Source organism: Salvelinus alpinus, chromosome 25, assembly GCF_045679555.1.
Source record: "Salvelinus alpinus chromosome 25, SLU_Salpinus.1, whole genome shotgun sequence".
NCBI lineage: Eukaryota > Metazoa > Chordata > Actinopteri > Salmoniformes > Salmonidae > Salvelinus > Salvelinus alpinus.
Window position 1 is genome coordinate 10821227 of NC_092110.1, and position 26112 is coordinate 10847338.

At 44.8% G+C, this 26112-nt stretch overlaps 1 protein-coding gene across 3 annotated transcripts in view; it reads left to right on the top strand.

Annotated features, from left to right (window-relative positions):
• The window catches only part of LOC139553357 (disheveled-associated activator of morphogenesis 1-like), a 93028-nt gene that overhangs the window by 16057 nt on the left and 50859 nt on the right, over positions 1–26112 (top strand). The window contains exon 1 of one of the 3 annotated variants that reach the window (XM_071365602.1): positions 11531–12140. The exons of the other annotated variants lie outside the window; for them this stretch is intronic. The gene's annotated coding sequence lies outside the window, so the exon portion shown is untranslated. Of the gene's footprint in view, positions 1–11530; positions 12141–26112 lie in introns of those variants that run through there. 3 annotated transcript variants of the gene reach the window in all.

Genomic DNA, 26112 nt, shown 5'->3' on the forward strand with positions numbered 1-26112 from the left:
ACACCTTCGATGGATTAGCCTATTCTGTCCAGGCACGCCTAGAGGGAAAAACAAGACACTCCCTTCATGGAATTGTTTGCAAAAACACAGCTTAGGTGGTTCCAAAACAATGTTGGAATGTCTGGGAGCATGCATAAAACACCACACTTGATATTATATATGAGATTGTCCTATTTCCCAGGCTTTTCAATCACTGTCATAAAATAGTGGGTGCTATAACTTGGAAAATAAATAAATGTGATTCTGGATGACAACATAATGATGTTTCTTTCCAACATTAGGACTGTTTGCCTATGGAAGTTAAATGCGCTTCGTGTTTTTCCTACCGAGTATCGCGACACTGGTATCGTCCCGGCCCTAGTAAGTAACTTTGTTTGTCCCAAATGGCACCCTATATAGTGCACTACTTTTGACCAAAGTCCTATGGGCCCTGGTCAAAAGTAGTGCACCAAATAGGGAATATGGTGCCATTTGGCATGTACAGTAGTCTCCATCCACTCCAGTCAGTAAACAGCATGCTAGTGTTTCTGTGGAGGACTGACCTTTGCCCAGATAATACCCAGCAGCATTCACGCTCATGTTTATTTTCTCAGGTAGTTGCCAAGTAAAGGAACAAAAAAGGGTTTCTCCTGCTACCAGAATATTCTTTAATGAGCAAATGGATAAGGCTCTAGATGCTTCTCTTTCTCTCTCTGCAAAGCCCTCTAGATGTACAAAGTCACATTCATTAGGCTGTTGAAAAATAACGTATCATTCGATCACAACACATACAGGGTATAATTGCCAACTAACTAGGCCACCAGAGAGCAACCTCGTCTGTGCATACTGTGCAACGAAGCATTTATTAGTGGTCGTACACAAAAAGAGGGGCTTCCTGTTTAATAACTTTTGCAACATTCTCTTATAACTGGTGGTCTAGCCTACACTAGTATGTGGACATACAAAAAGGTAATTACATTGAAAAGTAGCCCATGATATCAAAAGGCACTGGAGCCATTTGTCAGCAATCTACGAACCATGAGCTATTCTATAGATTCAGCAAAGCCGCTCTCTCCTCTAGAAAAAGGACTATGTCCATGTCATAGACACAGAGCAGGGTTTGACTGCCTCAGAGAGGGAACCAGTGTTTGCCAGCAGTCACCACCCTGGGCTGGTCTGGCTATCTCAGGCTGCTTTCCCATTCTGCAGAGGCTCAGTGGCTGGCTGATACAAACTGGTCAGTGGTCAGACAGACTCACATTCCCCTGTCCATAGCCAGACAGCTATGGACAGCTCTCCCTCAGTCTCATTCACCCAGCCTGCTGCCTGCCAGGATCCTAGTAAATAACATGGCCACCATCACCGTTGTAATGAAACAAACCAGCCTTGATACATTCCCTTTCTGGGACTGACTGACACACTGTCAGTGTACAGTATGTCTGTGGAGACTGTAGATGAATGCCATTGATGGACGAACGCGCACAGTCATATCACCTGTCTGCAAAAAACACTCCTCCGATTACAGATATACAGCCTTTCAATGTGATATGGGATATTCAAGCCATTTTTTATGTAAAGCAGGTTTTTAAAGGCCCAATGATTTTGATCTGCTTCGTGTAACTTTTTGGGAAAAAATAGCCCAATACTGGTGTCCCCCTACTTGCTGAGTAGCCCCCCGACTTGCTGAGTATTCCAACGACTTACTGTATGTAGCCCACTGAGTAGCCCCCTACTTACTGAGTAGCCCCCTACTTACTGAGTAGCCCCCTACTTACTGAGTAGCCCCCTACTTACTGAGTAGCCCCCTACTTACTGAGTAGCCCCCTACTTAATGTTGCCCACTGAGTAGCCCCCTACTTACTGAGTAGCCCCCTACTTACTGAGTAGCCCCCTACTTACTGAGTAGCCCCCTACTTACTGTCGCCCACTGAGTAGCCCCCTACTTACTGAGTAGTCCACTATTTACTGTAGCCCACTGAGTAGCCCCCTACTTACTGAGTAGCCCCCTACTTACTGAGTAGCCCACTACTTACTGAGTAGTCCCCTACTTACTGAGTAGCCCCCTACTTACTGTCGCCCACTGAGTAGCCCCCTACTTACTGAGTAGCCCCCTACTTACTGAGTAGCCCCCTACTTACTGAGTAGCCCACTACTTACTGTTGCCCACTGAGTAGCCCACTATTTACTGTAGCCCACTGAGTAGCCCCCTACTTACTGAGTAGCCCCCTACTTACTGAGTAGCCCCCTACTTACTGAGTACGCCCCTACTTACTGAGTAGTCCCCTACTTACTGAGTAGTCCCCTACTTACTGAGTAGCCCCCTACTTACTGAGTAGCCCACTACTTACTGTTGCCCACTGAGTAGCCCCCTACTTACTGAGTAGCCCCCTACTTACTGAGTAGCCCCCTACTTACTGAGTAGCCCCCTACTTACTGAGTAGCCCCCTACTTACTGAGTAGCCCCCTACTTACTGAGTAGCCCCCGACTTACTGAGTAGCCCACGACTTACTGAGTAGCCCCCTACTTACTGAGTAGCCCCCTACTTACTGAGTAGCCCCCTACTTACTGAGTAGCCCCCTACTTACTGAGTAGCCCCCTCCTTACTGAGTAGCCCCCTACTTACTGAGTAGCCCCCTACTTACTGAGTAGCCCCCTACTTACTGAGTAGCCCCCTACTTACTGAGTAGCCCCCTACTTACTGAGTAGTCCCCTACTTACTGAGTAGCCCCCTACTTACTGTCGCCCACTGAGTAGCCCCCTACTTACTGAGTAGCCCCCTACTTACTGAGTAGCCCCCTACTTACTGAGTAGCCCACTACTTACTGTTGCCCACTGAGTAGCCCACTATTTACTGTAGCCCACTGAGTAGCCCCCTACTTACTGAGTAGCCCCCTACTTACTGAGTAGCCCCCTACTTACTGAGTACGCCCCTACTTACTGAGTAGTCCCCTACTTACTCAGTAGTCCCCTACTTACTGAGTAGCCCCCTACTTACTGAGTAGCCCACTACTTACTGTTGCCCACTGAGTAGCCCCCTACTTACTGAGTAGCCCCCTACTTACTGAGTAGCCCCCTACTTACTGAGTAGCCCCCTACTTACTGAGTAGCCCCCTACTTACTGAGTAGCCCCCTACTTACTGAGTAGCCCCCGACTTACTGAGTAGCCCACGACTTACTGAGTACCCCCCTACTTACTGAGTACCCCCCTACTTACTGAGTAGCCCACTACTTACTGAGTAGCCCACTACTTACTGAGTAGCCCACTACTTACTGTTGCCCACTGAGTAACCCACTACTTACTGAGTAGCCCACTACTTACTGTTGCCCACTGAGTAGCCCCCTACTTACTGAGTAGCCCCCTACTTACTGAGTAGCCCACGACTTACTGAGTAGCCCACTACTTACTGTTGCCCACTGAGTAACCCCCTACTTACTGAGTAGCCCCCTACTTACTGAGTAGCCCCCTACTTACCGAGTAGCCCCCTACTTACCGAGTAGCCCCCTACTTACCGAGTAGCCCCCTATTTACCGAGTAGCCCCCTACTTACCGAGTAGCCCCCTACTTTTATATATATATATATATTTTTTTTCACCTTTATTTAACCAGGTAGGCTAGTTGAGAACAAGTTCTCATTTGCAACTGCGACCTGGCCAAGATAAAGCATAGCAGTGTGAACAGACAACACAGAGTTACACATGGAGTAAACAATAAACAAGTCAATAACATGGTAGAAAAAAAAAGAGAATCTATATACAATGTGTGCAAAAGGCATGAGGTAGGCAATAAATCGAATAATTACAATTTAGCAGATTAACACTGGAGTGATAAATCATCAGATGATCATGTGCAAGAAGAGATACTGGTGTGCAAAAGAGCAGAAAAGTAAATAAATAAAAGCAGTATGGGGGGTGAGGTAGGTAAATTGGGTGGGTAGTTTACAGATGGACTATGTACAGCTGCAGCGATCGGTTAGCTGCTCGGATAGCAGACTTTTAAAGTTGTTGAGGGAGATAAAAGTCTCCAACTTCAGAGATTTTTGCAATTCGTTCCAGTCGCAGGCAGCAGAGAACTGGAAGGAAAGGCGTCCAAATGAGGTTTTGGCTTTAGGGATGATCAGTGAGATACACCTGCTGGAGCGCGTGCTGCGGGTGGGTGTAGCCATCGTGACCAGTGAACTGAGATAAGGCGGCACTTTACCTAGCATAGCCTTGTAGATGACCTGGAGCCAGTGGGTCTGACGACGAACATGTAGCGAGGGCCAGCCGACTAGGGCATACAGGTCGCAGTGGTGGGTCGTATAAGGTGCTTTAGTAACAAAACGAATGGCACTGTGATAAACTGCATCCAGTTTGCTGAGTAGAGTATTGGAAGCTATTTTGTAGATGACATCGCCGAAGTCGAGGATCGGTAGGATAGTCAGTTTTACTAGGGTAAGTTTGGCGGCGTGAGTGAAGGAGGCTTTGTTGCGGAATAGAAAGCCGATTCTTGATTTGATTTTGGATTGGAGATGTTTGATATGAGTCTGGAAGGAGAGTTTGCAGTCTAGCCAGACACCTAGGTACTTATAGATGTCCACATATTCTAGGTCGGAACCGTCCAGGGTGGTGATGCTAGTCGGGCGTGCGGGTGCAGGCAGCGAACGGTTGAAAAGCATGCATTTGGTTTTACTAGCGTTTAAGAGCAGTTGGAGGCCACGGAAGGAGTGTTGTATGGCATTGAAGCTCGTTTGGAGGTTAGATAGCACAGTGTCCAAGGAAGGGCCGGAAGTATATAGAATGGTGTCGTCTGCGTAGAGGTGGATCAGGGAATCGCCCGCAGCAAGAGCAACATCATTGATGTATACAGAGAAAAGAGTCGGCCCGAGAATTGAACCCTGTGGTACCCCCATAGACTGCCAGAGGACCGGACAACATGCCCTCCGATTTGACACACTGAACTCTGTCTGCAAAGTAGTTGGTGAACCAGGCAAGGCAGTCATTAGAAAAACCGAGGCTACTGAGTCTGCCGATAAGAATATGGTGATTGACAGAGTCGAAAGCCTTGGCCAGGTCGATGAAGACGGCTGCACAGTAATGTCTTTTATCGATGGCGGTTATGATATCGTTTAGTACCTTGAGCGTGGCTGAGGTGCACCCGTGACCGGCTCGGAAACCGGATTGCACAGCGGAGAAGGTACGGTGGGATTCGAGATGGTCAGTGATCTGTTTGTTGACTTGGCTTTCGAAGACCTTAGATAGGCAGGGCAGGATGGATATAGGTCTGTAACAGTTTGGGTCCAGGGTGTCTCCCCCTTTGAAGAGGGGGATGACCGCGGCAGCTTTCCAATCCTTGGGGATCTCAGATGATACGAAGGAGAGGTTGAACAGGCTGGTAATAGGGGGTGCGACAATGGCGGCGGACAGTTTCAGAAATAGGGGGTCCAGATTGTCAAGCCCAGCTGATTTGTATGGGTCCAGGTTTTCCAGCTCTTTCAGAACATCTGCTATCTGGATTTGGGTAAAGGAGAAGCTGGGGAGGCTTGGGCGAGTAGCAGCGGGGGGGGCGGGGCTGTTGGCCAAGGTTGGAGTCGCCAGGAGGAAGGCATGGCCAGCCATTGAGAAATGCTTGTTGAAGTCTTCGATTATCACGGATTTATCGGTGGTGACCGTGTTACCTAGCCTCAGTGCAGTGGGCAGCTGGGAGGAGGTGCTCTTGTTCTCCATGGACTTTACAGTATCCCAGAACTTTTTGGAGTTAGTTAAATTTCTGCTTGAAAAAGCTGGCCTTTGCTTTCCTGACTGACTGCGTGTATTGGTTCCTGACTTCCCTGAACAGTTGCATATCGCGCGGGCTCTTCGATGCTATTGCAGTTCGCCACAGGATGTTTTTGTGCTGGTCGAGGGCAGTCAGGTCTGGAGTGAACCAAGGGCTATATCTGTTCTTGGTTCTGCATTTTTTGAACGGAGCATGCTTGTCTAATATGGTGAGGAAGTAACTTTTAAAGAATGACCAGGCATCCTCAACTGACGGGATGAGGTCAATATCCTTCCAGGGTACCCGGGCCAGGTCGATTAGAAAGGCCTGCTCGCAGAAGTGTTTTAGGGAGCGTTTGACAGTGATGAGGGGTGGTCGTTTGACCGCGGACCCGTGGCGGATACAGGCAATGAGGCAGTGATCGCTGAGATCTTGATTGAAGACAGCAGAGGTGTATTTGGAGGGCAGGTTGGTCAGGATAATGTCTATTAGGGTGCCCATGTTTATGGATTTAGGGTTGTACCTGGTGGGTTCCTTGATGATTTGTGTGAGATTGAGGGCATCAAGCTTGGATTGTAGGACTGCCGGGGTGTTAAGCATATCCCAGTTTAGGTCACCTAACAGAACAAACTCTGAAGCTAGATGGGGAGCGATCAATTCACAGATGGTGTCCAGGGCACAGCTGGGAGCTGAGGGGGGTCGGTAGCAGGCGGCAACAGTGAGAGACTTATTTCTGGAGAGATTAATTTTTAAAATTAGAAGTTCGAACTGTTTGGGCATAGACCTGGAAAGTATGACAGAACTTTGCAGGCTATCTCTGCAGTAGATTGCAACTCCTCCCCCTTTGGCAGTTCTATCTTGACGGAAAGTGTTATAGTTGGGTATGGAAATCCCAGAATTTTTGGTGGCCTTCCTAAGCCAGGATTCGGACACGGCAAGGACATCAGGGTTGGCAGAGTGTGCTAAAGCGGTGAGTAAGGCAAACTTAGGGAGGAGGCTTCTGATGTTGACATGCATGAGGCCAAGGCTTTTTCGATCACAGAAGTCAACAAATGAGGGTGACTGGGGACATGCAGGGCCTGGGTTTACCTCCACATCACCCGAGGAACAGAGGAGTAGTAGGATGAGGGTGCGGCTAAAGGCTATCAAAACTGGTCGCCTAGAGCGTTGGGGACAAAGAATAAAAGGAGCAGATTTATGGGCGTGGTAGAATAGATTCTGGGCATAATGTGCAGACAGGGGTATGGTGGGGCGCGGGTACAGCGGAGGCAAGCCCAGGCACTGGGTGATGATAAGAGAGGTTGTATCTCTGGACATGCTGGTCTCAATGGGTGAGGTCACCGCATGTGTGGGGGGTGGGACAAAGGAGGTATCAGAGGTACGGAGAGTGGAACTACAGGGTCCATTGCAAACCAAAACAATGATAATGATAACTAGCCTGAACAACAGTATGCAAGGCATATTGATATTTGAGAGAGACATACAATAAGGCATAAAGTGATTGCAGGTCTTGATTGGGAGAGCTAGCTAAAACAACAGGTAAGATAACAGCAGCAATAACAGGGTGCTAGTCGAACACAGCAACAACAGGTAAAAATGGCGACGACTAGGCAGAGAGGGTCGGATTAACTACACACAGATCCTGAGTTAAAGCACAGAGCCGACAGATAAAACACAAATAAACAGAATGGAGTACCGTGAATTAATGGACAGTCAAGCATGCATCAGCTATGTAGCCAAGTGATCATAGTGTCCAGGGGGCAGCCGTAGATGGAGCAGGGAGGCCTCCACTAAGCTAGCACGCGGCGTTTAAAGTTAGTAGCCCGGGGGGTGGTCTGCTCAGACGGAGGGGGTCTGCTCAGACGTGGTCGTGTCGACAGAGAATCCAAGCCGGATGGCGAAAGAGAGGTTGTGAATTGTAGAATTGTGTTTGCTAACTGGTGCTAGCTTCGTGGCAGTGGCGCTAGCTGCGCTAGCTGCAAGCTAGCTGTGAGGATCAGAAGTAGTGGCTCAGGGATTACGGCAGGAATCCGGCGTTGTTGTCGAGAGACAGTCCGATGCTGGTAAATTGGTGAGTAATATCCAGGCTAATAACAGGGCTGGTGTCTGTGCAGAAGGTAAAAGCTACTAGCAGCGGCAAAAAAATGGCTAAATTAGCTTGTAGCTGATTTAGACCAGTTGTGATGGATTGGCAGGGCTCTGTGTCGGCAAAAAAAGGTCCAGTCCAATTGGCAAAAGAGGTATTGTAGCCCAAGAATTCGCTGGTAGACCTCTTCGGCTAGCCGGCAGATGGGCCTAGCTCGAGGCTAGCTCAAGGCTAACTGGTGCTTGCTTCGGGACAGAGGTGTTAGCCAGTAGTAGCCACTCGGTTGCAGCTAGCTAGCTGTGATGATACGGTGTAATTGTCCAGAGCTTGCGTCAGGAATCCGGTGATGTGGTAGAGAAAAAGCAGTCCTATATGCTCTGGGTTGATATCGCGCTTGCAGACTGGCAGGTATTGGCCCGAGCTGAAGCTGGCTGTGTCCGAGTTAAGGGTGAAGACCGCAGCAGTGGCTAACTGACTACTAGCTAGTAGCTAGTTATCTGGCTAGCTTCTGATTGGGGTTACGGTTCTAAAGTATAAAACATAGCAGGTCCGTACCACATTGGGTGAGGCGGAATGTAGGAATGTATATTCAGTTCCTAGATGGAAAGTGAAATTAAAATATATACGAAATGTATACGAAAAATACGAAGACTATTTACACGGGACAAGACAAGACAAACACACGTCCGACTGCTACGCCATCTTGGATTCGGCTACTTACTGAGTAGCCCCCTACTTACTGAGTAGCCCCCTACTTACTGTTGCCCACTGAGTAACCCCCTACTTACTGAGTAGCCCCCTACTTACTGAGTAGCCCCCTACTTACTGAGTAGCCCCCTACTTACTGAGTGGCCCCCTACTTACTGAGTAGCCCACGACTTACTGAGTAGCCCACTACTTACTGTTGCCCACTGAGTAACCCCCTACTTACTGAGTAGCCCCCTACTTACTGAGTAGCCCACGACTTACTGAGTAGCCCACGACTTACTGAGTAGCCCACTACTTACTGAGTAGTCCCCTACTTACTGAGTGGCCCACTACTTACTGTTGCCCACTGAGTAGCCCACTACTTACTGAGTAGCCCACTACTTACTGAGTAGACCCACTACAGTACATACTGAGTAGACCACTACAGTACATACTGAGTAGACCACTACAGTACATACTGAGTAGACCACTACAGTACATACTGAGTAGACCACTACAGTACATACTGAGTAGACCACTACAGTCCTTACTGAGTAGACCACTACAGTACATACTGAGTAGACCCACTACAGTCCTTACTGAGTAGACCCACTACAGTCCTTACTGAGTAGACCCACTACAGTCCTTACTGAGTAGACCCACTACAGTCCTTACTGAGTAGACCCACTACAGTCCTTACTGAGTAGACCCCTACAGTCCTTATTGAGTAGACCCCTACAGTCCTTATTGAGTAGACCCCTACAGTCCTTACTGAGTAGACCCCTACAGTCCTTACTGAGTAGACCCCTACAGTCCTTACTGAGTAGACCCCTACAGTCCTTACTGAGTAGACCCCTACAGTCCTTACTGAGTAGACCCCTACAGTCCTTACTGAGTAGACCCCTACAGTCCATACTGAGTAGACCCCTACAGTCCATACTGAGTAGACCCCTACAGTCCATACTGAGTAGACCCCTACAGTCCATACTGAGTAGACCCCTACAGTCCATACTGAGTAGACCCCTACAGTCCATACTGAGTAGACCCCTACAGTCCATACTGAGTAGACCCCTACAGTCCATACTGAGTAGACCCCTACAGTCCATACTGAGTAGACCCCTACAGTCCATACTGAGTAGACCACTACAGTACATACTGAGTAGACCACTACAGTACATACTGAGTAGACCACTACAGTACATACTGAGTAGACCACTACAGTCCATACTGAGTAGACCACTACAGTCCATACTGAGTAGACCACTACAGTCCATACTGAGTAGACCACTACAGTCCTTATTGAGTAGACCACTACAGTCCTTATTGAGTAGACCACTACAGTCCTTATTGAGTAGACCCCTACAGTCCTTATTGAGTAGCCCCCCTACTTACTGAGGAGCCCCCCTACTTACTGAGGAGCTCCATTTGCTTACTTAGTAGCCCACTACTTACCTTGTAGTCAGTATAGTGGAGTACTCTAAATGTACATTGATATGAGTCAAAAGGGTGAGGTACACCCATCTAGAATGATGTCAAAGGTGCTAGGTCTCAACCAAAGGAACTGTCACTTTGTAGACATTTAAAATATTGTCATTTTTCTTATTTAAAAAAATATATATATATATGTTGACATCCATCAGAATCAGATGCAGTGTTTCTTGACAGAGGACAGAGATGAAACATCAACAACCATTCAGAACCTCCCTCACCATACAACATTCATCTCTATATAATGTTGGTGTATAATTACAGGGTTAGATCAGATAATGTTAATACTGCCAAAGGAGGAAAGAATTACAGCCGTGGATGGAAAGAAACTCTGTCTGTGTATGAAATTTGAAATGATTCAATTAAGTAAATGGTAATGGCTATGATTAGCCCAAAGTGATTAACCACTTGAATCATGATCTAAGTCAAAACATCACTGGTGGTGGTTGGTTGGAAATGTAGTCTTAAAGCCACCTAATAGAAAGGATTACCTCAGAAGCAGATGTGTGTGTCAGACAGACTGGACGGGATGGTAATGTGATCTGTTCTTGGAGAGGAAAGCCCTCATCACTGCCTTGATGGGCAAGTATTCTGGGAAAATTATAGGACATGAACTCTGCCTCTCTCTGTCTGGTGGATGGAAGGCAGCACGACAGCCATTGTAGCGCAATGTACAGTAGGCCTAGTCTGTGAAATGATCAATTGTTGGTGATAGTATTGTAGCTCAATATACTTTAGTCTGTAAAATGATTAATTGTCCATGATAGATACACGTTTTGGTGTGCGATTTCAACCTCTTACAAAATAGTTCCTGCTTAGTGAAACCCAATATGAACAGATGGATGATCCATGTCACTAAGGGTATTGATCTTTCTCTCAGCAGAGTCAGTAGAGCAGGAAATGGTTCAGACTCACAACACAACTGCCCTTGATTCTGGTTATAATACTGAATGCACTGCATGGACTATCATCAGCTGTCTGTTTTGAACTGGCTGCTGTAAATATCCACATTCCTTCCCATTGTCTCATTTTAGAAGCCTAGTAGAAGTGTGTTATGTCAGTGAGGGCGTCCTTTTCAGTGATGGTCGTCAGTGGCATATGAATACAAATAATCTTGAAACTATTGGGATAAAAGCTTTATATTATCAGTGCACATCTGCTACCTTAATGTTATCCTCTCCAGCTGTTGTCCTAAGCTTAGGTTTGTAAACTCTCTTCATGAAACAGGGCTGTGCATGATGAAAACAATGAAATGACGCTGAGGAACACACACAGAAGCCTGTGGGAACATTGCCTTTGGAGCTATCAGCTATCCTATATCACACAGACATGCAAACATGCGCACACACACACACACACAACCTCTAAGATATCTCTCCCGTGATCCAACATTCACACTCACTCGGAACTCCACTTGGAACAGAAAGAAAGCTGAGAGCAGTGGGAGGAGCCCAGCTCTGACTGTCTCCAATAGAAATACGGCTGGTCACTGGGGGGGTGTGGCAGGCCCTGGGAGGAGGGCTGGCTGACAGAAGCGGCAGCAGGAGCCAACATCTGTGTGTTTGTGTGTCTCTGTCCGTAGTCTCAGACCAGTCTGGACTGGCTGCCTCTGTGCTCTGTGTAGCCAGTTCGACAGATTGTTTCACCGTGGAGACTTTACGGGATTGGAGTGAGACTTTTCTTGGATAGATTGATAGCTCCCAGTGAGACAGTTCTGTGTGATGGATAGTTTGTGACTGATCGGGAGATCTTTTGGGAGCACACAAGGGTCCTGTAGCCTACAGTACGAGGCTATCAGCAGGGAGAGGAGTTGGCTCCACTCTACAGCTACGTGACCACGCTTCACTGACTCAACCCTTGGATGTCATAATGCTATGTCCAAGCTGAAGAGGTCTGTGTCTTTTCTGGTAGCTCTTCTGGATGAGGCTGGAGCTGGACGCGTTTCTCTCCTGTTCTGTGATGGTGTGATCTCACTGCTGGAGTTGTAGGAAGCCCTATATTCAACGCCTTTCACACTTTCTAGTCTCTACTATCTCTGTCTGCCTGCCTGTATAGAGCAGAGCAGGCCTCGCTCTGTACTGTGGAGCTTGCTTAACTGCCTGGACTGGACATTATAGCATGGATGTTTAATCATATAAGTGGATCTATTGCTGTTGTGTATAAAGGTAAGATTGTTAACATCTTTCTAATTGAAAGAGAAACAAAAGTCTTCTGGTTGTATATTATTCTAGGCCAATCAACAAGGTAACAACAACCACTAGTAGCATAGTAATGGATCACAGTGGACATCTGTGGCTGCTTCTGTTTCATTATGGACAACTAACTGTTAGGGAAGTATGAGTAGTAGGCTACAGGCACAGTGGAATTTGACTCCCTCTGTATTTAGGCAGGTTTGTGCTCAGAATGTGTGTGTCCTGTGACTCAATGGAAAACAACACCCCGTCTGTCTCTATGAGGTGTAAACTGTGAACCCTGAACAGAAAAACTATTATGAATGGAATGAGACTCGAATACATGACTGCCCAGGGTGTGCTAACAAATGCACGCACACACACACACACACACACACACACACACACACACACACACACACACACACACACACACGCGCATGTCGGGTTGTTTATCATAAGTGCACCACTGCACTGTTGATTATTACTGTTTTTAGGACGTCTGGGTGTCATTGTGGTTTTCTAGTAGTTTTTACCAGTGTTATGTTTGTGACTGGAACTCTGGTCTGGCAATTGCCTTGACTTTGTGTGTTTAAATAAGGTGGAGTTTTTCATAACAGCAAAGTGAGTACTAGGGCTAGGCTGTGAGAAAGGTAAGAAATGTCAAGTCAATGGGGCCAGGAACTTTGGCCTTGTTCTGGCCTGACTGTTCTGAGTTAGTAGTTGGCATATCACTACGTTCCAATGAAGAGTAAGGGCAATGGCCAGTTGGCTGTGTCATGATTGAATATATCCTCCTTAGTTGCTTAATAACACATCCGTTTCCATGTGGATGGATGGCTGAATGGATGTCGTTAGACGCTTAGCCCCTGTATGATTACTCAGGAAGCAGCTCCGGTCGGTGCTGTTCTCCCCCCACACAGACAGCCCAGAGACTCCCACCCATCTCTGATTGGCAGCTGGGGGCCCCATGCATCCGAAGCTTAGCCTGGAAAAACTCATTACTCACACTGGTCCCTGTTCAATCCCAGCGACTCATCCTGCTGGATTAGCACATGTAATGCAGGGCACTGAATCGGAAACAGCCCTGGCAACAAGGGAAGAGGGCGGGGGTTATCCAAGGTCCTGTGGAAGAGGATGAGCTCAGAAAATCGAATGAAATCAAATATTATTCATCACATGCTTCGTAAACAACAAATGTACACTAACAGTGAAATGCTTACTTACAGGCCCTTCCCAACAATGCAGAGAAAGAAAAATAATAAACGTAATAATAAATACACAATGAGTAACGACAGCTTGGCTATATACAGTTGAAGTCGGAAGTTTACATACACCTTAGCCAAATACATTTAAACTCCGTTTTTCACAATTCCTGACATTTAATCTTAGTAAAATTCCCTGTCTTAGGTGAAATGTCAGAATAATAGTAGAGAGATTTATTTCAGCTTTTATTTCTTTCATCACATTCTCAGTGGGTCAGAAATGTACATACACTCAATTAGTATTTGGTAGCATTGCCTTTAAATCGTTTACCTTGGGTCAAACGTTTTGGGTAGCCTTCCACAAGCTTCCCACAATAAGTTGGGTGAATTTTGGCCCATTCCTCCTGACAGAGCTGGTGTAACTGAGTCAGGTTTGTAGGCCTCCTTGCTCGCACATGCTTTTTCAGCTCTGCCCACAAATGTTCTATAGGATTGAGGTCAGGGCTTTGTGATGGCCACTCCAATACCTTGACTTTGTTGTCCTTAAGCCATTTTGCCACAACTTTGGATGTATGCTTGGGGTCATTGTCCATTTGGAAGACCCATTTGCGACCAAGCTATAACTTCCTGACTGATATCTTGAGATGTTGCTTCAATATATCCACATAATTTTCCTACCTCATGATGCCATCTATTTTGTGAAGTGCACCAGTCCCTCCTGCAGCAAAGCACCCCCACAACATGATGCTACCACCCCCGTGCTTCACGGTTGGGATGGTGTTCTTCGGCTTGCAAGCATCCCCCTTTTTCCTCCAAACATAACGATGGTCATTATGGCCGAACAGTTATATGTTGTTTCATCAGACCAGAGGACATTTCTCCAAAAAGTACGATCTTTGTCCCCATGTGCAGTTGCAAACCTTTCAGGTTACGTCGATATAGGACTCATTTTACTATGGATATAGATACTTTTGTACCTGTTTCCTCCAGCATCTTCACAAGGTCCTTGTTGTTGTTCTGGGATTGATTTGCACTTTTCGCACCAAAGTACGTTCATCTCTTGGAGACAGAACGCGTCTTCTTCCTGAGCGGTATGGCGACTGCGTGGCCCATGGTGTTTATACTTGCGTACTATTGTTTGTACAGATGAGTGGTAACTTCAGGCGTTTGGAAATTGCTACCAAGGATGAACCAGACTTGTGGAGGTCAACAATTTATTTTTGAGGTCTTGGTTGATTTATTTGGATTTTCCCATGATGTCAAACAAAGAGGCACTGAGTTTGAAGGTAGGCCTTGAAATACATCCACAGGTACACCTCCAATTGACTCAAATTATGTCAATTAGCCTATCAGAAGCTTCTAAAGCCTTGACATTTTCTGGAATTTTCCAAGCTGTTTAAAGGCACAGTCAACTTAGTGTATGTAAACTTCTGACCCACTGGAATTGTGATACAGTGAAATAATCTGTCTGTAAACAATTGTTGGAAAATATACTTGTGTCATGCACAAAGTAGATGTTATAACCGACTTGCCAAAACTATAGTTGGTTTACAGGAAATTTGTGGAGTGGTTGAAAAATGAGTTTTAATGACTCCAACATAAGTGTGTGTAAACTTCCGACTTCAACTGTATCTGTTGCAGTGGCATTCTGTATAACATTGGGAGTTAGCTAGGATATTGCTGAACAAGAGGGTGGGATCAGGTAGGTGTGTGTGTGTGTGTGTAACTCCATTCCTGCAGGGACCAGGGACTCTCTGCCCTTTTGGTTATTTAATGAGAGGGATGGAGGCATCCCCCTAGGGGCTTTAAACTATGACCCCTTTAGCATTGCCCAGGGGAAATAAGGGCAGATTGGCCTGTCGGCACCCTGCTAATATTGATCTCAGAAACTCTCTAGACCCGGAGTGCTCCAATCTGCAGTCTGAGCGATCTGATTCCAATTGCATTCTGTCAGGAGAGCCCCAAAACACCCCGACCAAAATCAATTCCAAATGGCCCCTACTCCAACCAAAATGTAACACACATGTCACTTGCTAGGCTATATGACTTGTATGTCTGCGTCCCAAATGGTACTCTATTCCCTATGGGCCCTGATCAAAACGAGTATACTACATAGGGAATAGGATACAATTTGGGATGCAGCCCTGGTTTGTTTTCATATCCTGTGAATGGGAAATTGCCCCTTACCTCAGATACAGACACACGCGTCTCTATTTCTGTCCTTGTTTACTTTCCTCACCCAGTGGTTCCAATGCTGGTGTCTAGATCATCTCCATTATAATGGGATCTGACAATCAGATGAGCTAGTTTTCCATCCATGCAATGAGTGAATGTGTCACATGGTAAAATGTGTGGGTTTTTATAAATCTAGTATCTACTGTTGCGCCAAACTACGAGTACTAGGTAGACACACTTTGCTTCCATTTGATTACATATTGATGCCGGTTAAATCGGTTAGTGGATTTGCTGGGTTCATTAAGGAAAAACCCATCCCATGGTGTGATTGACTAACCTCATTGAACTGTACTGGACAGCCTGACTCTCTCTTATGTGAAGCCTAAAAGTTTGTCCTGGGTTTCGCAATGCTGCTGGATCATTGATTCCACTTGAAACGTTCTGGTTTCTAAGGGGAGGGCTGTGTTGCGCTTAATGCTCTTACAGTACCCAGCTTATCATTCGATCCATGTTGGTGATGTTGACATGGAATCAGAGGGGTCTGAGCTTCAGATCTCCTTTCTCAGATGACAAGGATAAGACAGACAGGAGTCTGTCGGGTAGGATTGATTAGATTAACTGCAAATGTAAATCATGTATATGTGTGAATCACTATCAATCAGTGCACCTCCATCTCAACATAGATGAAGTGTGTAGGTGATGATAGCTAAGCACATCTTACATTTCTCCATCGAGGCAGGGCCAGAAAGACTGATGATGAAAGGAAGTAAAGCCCACACACATTTATGTGTTTTATTCTCATCCGTTGGTATGGACTTCTAGCAGTGAAGTGCCAATGGTTGGATAGAGTTCAGTACATCATTGGGCTGGGAGTGGGAGCTTGGCTCTGGTTTGCCTGTCATTAACAGACAGAGACAGGCATGTGACGGGGAAGCCCCAAGGGATAGGCTCCTCTCTGTATGGTTTAGTCCAGCCTAGTGAGCCTTTACTGTTAGCACGCTGCTTCACATATTTTGCATCCCAAATGACACCCTTTTCCTTGTCTAGTGCACTACTTTTGAACAGGGCCCATAGGTCAAATCAAATGTTATTGGTAGCATACACATATTTAGCAGATATTATTGCGGGTGTAGCGAAATGCTTGTGTTCCTAGCTCCAACAGTGCAGTAATATCTAACAATACACACAAATCTTAAGTGAAATAAGAAATGAATAAATATTAGGACGAAGGAAGGAAGTTAGTGCACTATGTAGAGAATAGGGTCCCATTTGGGATGCAAACACTGGAACGTGTTCACAGTAGTATACTGTGATTCCTGTCTGTGCTATGATCTCACCAGTTTAAGTGTATTTTTAAAAATGGTTGGTTGATTTTCCTCTTCCAGTTTTATATTTAGGTCATAAGTTAGATTTGCATTCTAAATGGCACCCTATTCCCTATGTAGTGCACTACTTTTGACCAGGGCCTATAGGGAATAGGGTGCCATTTGGTACAGAACTATAGATCAGTATTTGACTTGGCGACGTCGAGGGAAATAATAAACACACTGGCTGAGATAGATTAGGGCTGTTTCTACATTCCACATCATCATAATAAAGATACATCTACATGATTGCATTACATTGTCTGCTGTCTGGCTGTCATAACTTCAGGTCTTTGGCAACTCAACTTGGACTTCCTGTGCAAGGCGAGAAGGGGAGAACACGGGAGGAACTCATGTCTTGCTTTCTATAGAACACGCTGAACAACTCAGATGGTTGTGCACTTGTTGATGATTCCGAGAGAAGAAGTAGTCCGTATGATGCATGTTTACTTCTTGTCATTATTCATCAGCCAAAGAAGCTTCTTTTGCTCTTTGTATATTAATCATACTGAAAGGGTTGAGGTTGTAACCTCTTCTACGTGACATTTAAGTTGTTGAAACTGATTGTTCTCTCGCAGGGGTGTCAAACTCATTCCATGGAGGGCCTAGTGTCTGCAGGTTTTCGTTTTTTCTTTTCAATTAAACACTAGACAACCAGGTGTGGGAAGTTCCCCACTAATTAGGGACCTTAATTCATCAATCAAGTTCGAGGGAGGAGCGAAAACCCGCAGACACTCGGCCCTCCGTGGAATGAGTTTGACACCTGTATTCTATAGCTTTGTTTACCTACAGAACATTGTTATTGTATTGTTGTCCTGAGTCTGACAGCCATGAACTATCATAAGGCCATGAGTTTCAAAGAATATTTTAATGCAGACTTTTTTTAGGCAAAATGGATGCTCCGACCAAATGGTCCCCACACACTTGATGAACAGATATTCTTACTGGATACAGTGTGTGCCTGGCTGTACAATATATGTTGGTTTGGTCCAGCAGGTCAATGAGCAGCAGCAGGATGTGTAACATCTGGTTTACATTCTGTCTCTAATGACCAAATTAGAACTACATCATCTCTGACTGACCGCTGGGCTGCTGAGCAATACACTTCTAAGTTACTTTATTTCCTTCCACCCTTTCTCTATCTGCAGTCCTCCTATGCTGCTGCTTATAGTGCAGTGAGTTTGTATTAGAGTGGTTATCAAGGCCAGTTGCCCAATCCCAGATTAAGCCTATTCCTGGACTAAACTGCTTGGTCAATGGCGAATAACTCCCTTGAAAGTGCTTGTTAGAACAGGAATACACTTAATCTGGGTCCAGGAAACCAGGCCCATACTGCAAGTGAACAATGCTCCAATCATTCAGCTATAAACATAACATAATCAGAAATAGGAGCAGAGGAGTGTCTAAGTGTCTGCTTTTATCAGAAGCCCTAACTCAGAGCAATGGCAGAGAGAGCAAGTGAGTCATCTTTTAGTGTTGTGTGTACAGCAATCAGAAGTTTGACGCAGCTGAGCACTGGAGAGAATATCAAACTGTCCTGCCTGTCAGGAGACTGATAAAGATCACGAACATCCTGCGATTGTTCAGGACTTTTAATTGCCAGATGTTCTCAGATGTGTGTCTTTGAAAAAAATTTAAAAAAAGTTTTTTTGCAGAGGGGTTACAGTGCAACTCATGGCCCTGTATCCAATATGACATCTGTACCCAATATGTGTAAACAGCTCTAGCTACGAAGAATCCAATAATTACTTCTTGAACACGTTGAGCGTATCTGGTTTTGCTTTAAGGGCAACAATCAGCCTGGTATGTTGTCTAAGAACACTTTGGGATCTCGAGATCACTTAATTTGATTCTGCACATCGTGAGTTGTATTTGTTCAAACATTGTTTTCGGGTTTGCCTCAACCCGATGCTACGCAATTATAGCCTAGTAATACTCGTTGTTATTGGCATTGTTAGTTAGATGCCTGTCATAGGAGTCAGCAATACCAGTCAAACTACAAGACACAATTCCACTTCAACACAGCCAATTTCCTTTAATTGTTTGAATTTCAATGGAATTGATCCCAACCCTAATTTGAATGACTCTGCCAGCTCAGTCGCTGTGTGTTTTTCAGCTGGTACAGCGTAATCAGAAGGGCTGTTACAGTAGGAACATGTGTGGGTGTGAATGAGCGAGTCTATGAGAATCAACCAGTGGCACTGCACACATCCTGTTTTCTCCTGCTGACTCACCTTGGTACAACAATCAGAACAGATGTGGCTTCCGAAGCTCAGCGTCTCGGAGGGAGGGAGGCACGTTGGTGTATCAGCATGTTTGTGTTGTGAATTGGGGATTATGAATTCATGGATGTGTCATTTAGGGGACTGTCTGTGTTGGATCATGGAGGATCATGAGTAAATTGAATTCATGTATAGCTCAGACATGCAAACATACAGGCTATACACCCCCCACTCATGATCATCTCCCAGAATGCTCTCTGATTGCCTCTTTTGGATGTACAGTATACTCCCTTTGTCATATCATGGATAAACAGGAAATAGGATACGAATGAGACTGCTAATAAAAGTAACTGCATCAGTTAGTATTGCTATCAGCATCCTGACTATTACAAGCTGCCCTTTGAAATGGAAGATATTAAAAATCCCCAGTCGGACTCTTTGTGCTTAGTCTTTAATAAACGCAAGGGGAAAAGAAAGGAATATGTAAGAGAAAGGAGAGGGAAAACTCAGTGTTTATTGATGGCTGTGCTTCAAAGAGTATCGCTTCCCTGAAGTTGTCCTGTGTGTCTTTCCTGAAGCTGACCTGTGTAAGAGGTGGGAATGGTTTCGCCAAAGGGCTCTGATCCAGGTCTTACTACAGCTCTTATGCAGTACCTGCCCTCCTTTTGGTTTCCTCGTTAGTTCCCTGTAACAGAACATCTCCCTTTCTAAAGATGGATCGTGTAAAGTTCACAAGGACATCATCTGCTGTTGTAGGAACTGACAGATTCACTGGAGTTCAGCACATGTGGAAAACACTCAGTTTGCGTCCCAAATGGCATCCTACTCCCTATATACTAGGGGCCCTGGTAAAAAAAAAGTAGTGCCGTAAAAAGGGTGCCATTTGGGACGTACTCTCTGTGCTGATGATGGTAGTCCATTCAGGAAGGACAAGGTTGCACATAAATAAACAGACCGCTTCATGTGTTTTTAAAATGACTGCCGGGGAGGGAGACTTATTTTAATTTGATTTCCTGGAGAGACATCTTGGTTTTATGTCATGTTTAGGTTAGGCATCTCTAGATGATGTGTGTTTGTTTTATACTTTATCGGCCATTGTCTTTATTGCCATATAATGTTCAAACCATCTGCCTTTTGTACGCTGTTGATTCAGTGATGAAACAATTCAATTAGGAAATATTAAACATATATCTTACAATATCCTATGCTAGCAAATATACAACATAGGCCTACCTGCTGCAAAGAGTGGTCATTCACCTTTCTAGTCTTGTTTGGTCTGTTCACATTTGTCCATACCTACTGTAAGAAAGTGGTAAAGTTGTTCTCTAATAGGCTACTGCAAGACTTCAATGGTGTGGATTGTATGGGTTATGTGTGTTCCACAACCACAGGATTTAGCCTAGCTACACAATCACATGATTTAGCTTAGTTACACAACCACAGGATTTATCTTAGTTACACAACCACAGGATTTATCTTAGTTACACAACCACAGGATTTAGCCTAGCTACACAACCACAGGATTTAGCCTAGCTACTCAACCACAGGATTTAGCCTAGCTACTCAACCACAGGATTTAGCCTAGCTACTCAACCACAGGATTTAGCCTAGCTACTCAACCACAGGATTTAGCATAGCCATAGCTACTCAACCACAGGATTTAGCCTACCTACTGTACAGAACCACAGGATTTAGCACACCCACACATTCTTAGTTCAAGAAAAGCCTCTTTATAGTAACTGAAGATGTTGAATGATGGTGTTTGCTTAGTGCTTTGTGGAAGGTCAGAGTAGTGCTTGCTTGGGAGTTTTGGAAGCTGATCTTTCTCGCTCTGGCCTTGTGTATATCGACCTCTCAGAGGAGAAACATTGAGCGCATCTAACCTTGTGTAAATTATTCACTGAGATTTTTGTGAATGAACCTTAAACAGAGTAGACTGCCCTCAGTCTGACCTTAACCTCACTGGGGACCACACTGTCTGCTATCACAGACTGCTGGGTTTCATTTTCCTCTCCTGCGGTTGTTAGATTGGCTTCTCAGGCCAGTCCTGGTTTCTGTTAGCTAACCCCAGTTAATATTCATGTAACTTTTCAGTTTAGCAAAATTATGAGGTGATATTATTTTCTTTTGCTTTTCTCCTTTCATTTAGATTTTTAATCTTGTTCTCTCAACAGGAGTTGAGTCTCTGGTTCCTGCTTAATCAAAGCTCATAGATACGAGTCACATGATTTACACTCATAACATCCACATCTCTCCCTCTTCAAAGACTTACGTACTGCCATTTGTCTTACTGGCCCAGTCTGGATCTTAGAAATCACTTTGCTTAAGCTCAGATTCAATCTGTGACTTTACTGTGAAATGCTTACTTACAAGCCCTTTCCCAACAATGCAAAGTTAAAAGGTAAGAAATGTAGCAAATAAAAATAGTAACACAAAAGACAACAACAACGAGGCGATTATAAAAGTAGTACTGGTACCAAGTCAATGTGCAGGGGTATGAGGTAGTAGAAGTAATATGTACATGTAGGTAGGGGTAAAAGTAACTAGGCAATCAGGATAGATAATAAACAGAGTAGCAGCAGCGTATGTGAAGAGTGTAAAAGTGTGTGTGTGTGTGTGTGTCTATTGCCTGCTGCTAGTACATGAACATGAAGACCAGTAACCACTTCACCACAGTGAGTTGAGCTGAGAAGCAGCGGGTCTTCCCAGTCAGTGCACTAATCCCCACAGTGCCTGTGTTTGGATATAAATCCTGGTCCTGTTGTGTAGGGTCACTGAGAGGGATGCGGCAGGCTGAGGCCCCTCGGCATAATATTGCTCTCTCTCGCTCTCTCTGTCTCTCGCTGTCTCTGTCTCTGTCTCTGTCTCTGTGTTTTATAATCATCAAAAGCCACTGTAGCTAGGCCCCTAAACCAATCTGAGGATTGTGAGGGGAGACATATGTTCTGGACCGTGTGGTGAGGTAGCTATCTACCCATATATTTTAAAGCGGGTATGTTTGCTTTTATCTAATTCACTGAATTAATCAGACACTGCCGTTTTAACTGTCACCACCAATAAATCCACGATAATGGAGAATTCAAATAAGCATTTTTCCACGGCTGGCCATGCTTTCCACCTGGCTACCCCTACCCCGGTCAACAGCCCTGCACTCCCCACAGCAACTCGCCCAAGCCTCCCCCATTTCTTCTTCACCTAAATCCAGATAGCTGATGTTCTGAAAGAGCTGCAAAATGTGGACGCCTACATATCAGCCGGGCTAGACAATCTGGACCCTCTCTTTCTAAAATTATCTGCCGAAATTGTTGCAACCCCTATTACTAGCCTGTTCAACCTCTCTTTCGTATCATCTGAGATTCCCAAAGATTGGAAAGCTGCCGCAGTCATCCCCCTCTTCAAAGGGGGAGACACTCTAGACCCAAACTGCTACAGACCTATATCTATCCTACCCTGCCTTTCTAAGGTCTTCGAAAGCCAAGTTAACAAACAGATTTCCGACCATTTTGAATCCCACCGTACCTTCTCCGCTATGCAATCTGGTTTCAGAGCTGGTCATGGGTGCACCTCAGCCATGTTCAAGGTCCTAAATGATATCATAACCGCCATCGATAAGAGACATTACTGTGCAGCCGTATTCATCGACCTGGCCAAGGCTTTCAACTCTGTCAATCATCACATTCTTATTGGCAGACTCAACAGCCTTGGTTTCTCAAATGATTGCCTCGCCTGGTTCACCAACTACTTCTCAGATGGAGTTCTGTGTGTCAAATCGGAGGGCCTGTTGTCCGGACTGCTGGCAGTCTCTATGGGGGTGCCACAGGGTTCAATTCTCGGGCCGACTCTCTTCTCTGTATACATCAATGATGTCGCTCTTGCTCCTGGTGATTCTCTGATCCACCTCAACGCAGACGACACCATTCTGTATACTTCTGGCCCTTCTTTGGACACTGTGTTAACTAACTTCCAGACGAGCTTCAATGCCATACAACTCTCCTTCCGTGGCCTCCAACTGCTCTTAAATGCAAGTAAAACTAAATGTATGCTCTTCAACCGATCACTGCCCGCACCTGCCCGCCCATCCAGCATCACTACGCTGGACGGCTCCGACTTAAAATATGTGGATAATTACAAATACCTAGGTGTCTGGTTTAGACTGTAAACTCTCCTTCCAGACTCATATTAAGCATCTCCAATCCAAAATTAAATCTAGAATCGGCTTCCTATTTTGCAACAAAGCATCCTTCACTCATGCTGCCAAACATACCCTCGTAAAACTGACCATCCTACCGATCCTCGACTTCGGCAATGTAATTTATAAAATAGCCTCCAACTCTCTACTCAACAAATTGGATGCAGTCTTTCACAGTGCCATCCGTTTTGTCACCAAAGCCCCATATACTACCCACCACTGCAACTTGTATGCTCTCGTTGGCTGGCCCTCGCTTCATACTCGTCGCCAAACCCACTGGCTCCAGGTCATCTACAAGTCTATGCTTGGTAAAGCCCCGCCTTATCTCAGCTCACTGGTCACCATAGCAGCACCCACTCGTAGCACATGCTCCAGCAGGTATATCTCACTGGTCACCCCTAAAGCTAATTCCTACTTTGGCCGCCTTTCCTTCCAGTTCTCTGCTGCCAATGACTGGAACGAACTGCAAAAATCACTGAAGCTGGAGACTCACATCTCCCTCACTAGCTTTGAGCACCAGCTGTCAGAGCAGCTCACAGATCACTGCACCTGTACATAGCCCATCTGTAAACAGCCCATCCAACTACCTCATCCCCATACTGTATGTATTTATTTATCTTGCTCCTTTGCACCCCAGTATCTCTACTTGCACATTCATCTTCTGCACATCTACCATTCCAGTGTTTTAATTGCTATATTGTAATTACTTCGCCGCCATGGCCTATTAATTGCCTTAACTCCCTTATCTTACCTCATTTGCACTCACTGTATATAGACTGTTTTCTTTTTCTACTGTATTATTGACTGTATGTTTTGTTTTCCACGTGTAACTCTGTGTTGTTGTATGTGTCGAACTGCTATGCTTTATCTTGGCCAGGTCGCAGTTGCAAATGAGAACTTGTTCTCAACTAGTACCTGGTTAAATAAAGGTTAAATAAAAAAAATAAAAAACAATCTGTAGTGTTGCACTGTGTTTTCTCTATAAAGAAGACAATAATCCAGTAATGGCTCTCTCCCATTGACATACAGGACTCTCTGTCTCTTTATTTGGAATTCTTGGATGTCTGGTTTTATAACAGTACATTTAGGCCTCAGTTGTGGTTAGTGTCGTTTAAGGTGAGGGAGAACACATTTTTGTTTTCATGAGCATGGCCTTATTTCTATTAGAGCATGTTGGATGACACTCATTCATATTCCATTCACCCAGTTCAATGTAACAGCGATAGGTTTAGGCTACTACATGATACTAACATTTTCCCTATACCCAACATGAGGTTGCTACAACCTAGCCTATGAATGAAAGTTTACAACGTAGGTGACCACAGGTCGAGAGACATTTGAGGTGACAGACATTGACATTCAATAGCGTCTTGCACACTCTTGCCTGCATCTAGCTGATATAGGGTGTAATCCAAAATTGCAAACAAGAGTTTCTATTGGACAAATTCAGGTATGTTTATCCACGTTTTGTTCCGTTTGCTTCAGTTTTAAGAAATGTTTTTTAACAGAATCGGCGGAATGAATATACCCCTGATCATGCGTAAACAGAGTTCACTCTCGTAATAGCCACATTTTATTCCTTCTCTTCCCTTCACTTGTGGACTTCAATGCACAACACAGCTGTATGTGACCAGGAGAAAAAACCTTTCCAAGCCAAACCGCTACACACAGCCTACACACAGCCTACATTGTTATCACCATATTAACTAAAGTAACGTCAAAGTCAGCATTGCTAATAGAACTAACGCATTAGTAAACTTGCTACAATCATGCAGTAATGTTATTGTACAGTCAGTAAGCAGTTACACCGGGGCGCCATGGTGGCAATAAATTAGTAATACCAAAAGCTTATCTTCCAGTGTTGTGTTGGAAACTCAGCTAGCTAACATAGCATCCCTCTGTTTGAGCAGGGTGTTTCAGCAGCCTAAACTAGCTGGCTGCATTTGCTAGCTAAGTAAGTGGAACTGAAAGTTAACCTTTTTGGGGGGAAGAAATGTATTTGTTAAACTGTTCAACTATTGTCTTTCTCTCGCATTTTGAGTCAACTACTCACCACATTTTATACACTGCAGTGCTAGGTAGCTGATGCTTTCTGTACTAGATTAATTCTCTGGTCCTTTGATTGGCTGGACAACATGTCAGTTCATGCCTCGAGCTCTGATAGGCTGGAGGACGTACTCTGAAAGATATAATTACAAGTCTATTGAAGGGGGTGAGAACCACGAGACTCCTATGTTTTGTATTGAGGTCAATGTACCCAGAGGAGTACAGAAACTAGCTGTCCACCGGCTACATCATGGTGCTACCCTACAGAGTGCTGTTGAGGCTACTGTAGACCTTCTTTGCAAAATAGTGTTTTCAATCAGTTATTTGGTGACATGATTATGTTTAGTATAGTTTTATCTAAAAAAGGATAACTTTAAGTTTTAACATTTTTATTTTTATGAAATTCACTGAGGAGGATGGTCCTCCACTGAGGAGCCTCCACTGTTTGGCCTGTGTTTCAACTCAGCCATCCACATTTACTTGAAGAACAGTGCAGATGCCAAGTTTGGTTGCAGAATGACCGTTTGTGCTGTTTGTTCCGTCATTCTGCCCTGTTCAAGTAAATGTGTTTTTGTTAAATTTCCTGTGGAAATTGTTAAAAGTCATCCTAAAAGTCATTAAAATCTGTATGGTTTGTTTTACTTTGCAATCATTGGTTTTTGTTTGACATACATTTTTAAAGTGAAACATCTGTTATGTCTCATTCTGTGACCGTGGAATTGCCCATGGCATAGATCATGTGACATACAGTGGGGAGAACAAGTA